This window comes from Morone saxatilis, unplaced genomic scaffold (assembly GCF_004916995.1).
Source record: "Morone saxatilis isolate NCDOM2014 unplaced genomic scaffold, NCSU_SB_2.0 Contig9, whole genome shotgun sequence".
Lineage (NCBI taxonomy): Eukaryota > Metazoa > Chordata > Actinopteri > Moronidae > Morone > Morone saxatilis.
Window position 1 is genome coordinate 10,504,086 of NW_023340268.1, and position 578 is coordinate 10,504,663.

At 41.7% G+C, this 578-nt stretch overlaps 1 protein-coding gene across 2 annotated transcripts in view; it reads right to left on the minus strand.

The window, feature by feature from the left end:
• Positions 1–578, minus strand: part of si:dkey-284p5.3 (uncharacterized protein LOC557830 homolog) — an 8,831-nt gene that overhangs the window by 1,236 nt on the left and 7,017 nt on the right. The gene's annotated exons all lie outside the window — the stretch shown is intronic.

Genomic DNA, 578 nt, shown 5'->3' on the forward strand with positions numbered 1-578 from the left:
ACACAAAAACAATTTTATTCGCCCCTGTTGTATTGGGGTCAGCAGCAGAAATCTGGACAAATAAAACCTGCATGGTTGGATACAGCTAGAGGTCAGTGAGTAAATATGTTTATTTGTAATTTCACTGAACTGACCCTTTAAGACCAGTGCTGCAGCTTTGGACTGAGTCTGCAATAAAAATCCAGGTCACCAACAACAAAAACCTTGATTATTTAGCCCAAAATACCTTTTAATCCAAAGATGTGGAATCACTCATCAATAACAAGGAGAAACATGCAATCACTCACACTTGTCATGTATTTTCTATCAAAGATTTGTGATTACAGATTACTACCACCAAACTGATCCCAACCCTGACCATTAACAGGTCCAGAAATAGATGAGCTGCCGCCACGTCCGCTCTGCTAATGTGAAACTTAATCCTCTCTCTCCATTGGCTGTGAAACGGAGGCATCGTTCATGGCCAGTGGAAGCCCTATATGTGTTAGTATGCTCTAGTTTCTCTGTGGACTCGGATTGCACCTTAATGAGAGACCATGGTGACAACAAAGTGTTGGCAACACACACACAGACACACA